At 49.6% G+C, this 691-nt stretch overlaps 1 protein-coding gene across 1 annotated transcript in view; it reads right to left on the minus strand.

The window, feature by feature from the left end:
* Positions 1-691, minus strand: part of DNAH10 (dynein, axonemal, heavy chain 10) — a 158629-nt gene that overhangs the window by 60760 nt on the left and 97178 nt on the right. The gene's annotated exons all lie outside the window — the stretch shown is intronic.

Here is a 691-nt window from a genome sequence, read left to right on the forward strand (position 1 = left end):
TGGATAAACAAGTGTATGGATGGATGGTTGGATGCATAGATCGATAGATGCCTAGAGAGATGGGTGTGTGTATGGGTATAAACGTGGGTGAATAAATGCATGGATGGATGTATGGATGGACGGAGAGATGGATGGATGGACGGAGAGATGGATGGATGCATGGAGAGATGGATGGATGCATGGATGGACGGAGAGATGGATGGATGCATGGATAGATGGATGGATGCATGGATGGACGGAGAGATGGATGGATGCATGGATAGATGGATAGATGCATGGATGGATGGAGAGATGGATAGATGCATGGATGGACGGAGAGATGGATGGATGCATGGATGGATGGAGAGATGCATGGATGGACGGAGAGATGGATAGATGCATGGATGGACGGAGAGATGGATGGATGCATGGATAGATGGATGCCTGCATGGATGGACGGAGAGATGGATGGATGCATGGATGGACGGAGAGATGGATGGATGCATGGAGAGATGGATGCCTGCATGGATGGACGGAGAGATGGATGGATGCATGGAGAGATGGATAGATGCATGGATGGACGGAGAGATGGATGGATGCATGGATGGACGGAGAGATGGATGGATGCATGGATAGATGGATAGATGCATGGATGGACGGAGAGATGGATGGATGCATGGATAGATGGATGGATGCATGGATGGACGGAGAG

The sequence above is a fragment of the Bison bison genome, unplaced genomic scaffold (genome assembly GCF_000754665.1).
Source record: "Bison bison bison isolate TAMUID 2011002044 unplaced genomic scaffold, Bison_UMD1.0 scf7180017864160, whole genome shotgun sequence".
NCBI classification, from domain to species: Eukaryota; Metazoa; Chordata; class Mammalia; order Artiodactyla; family Bovidae; genus Bison; species Bison bison.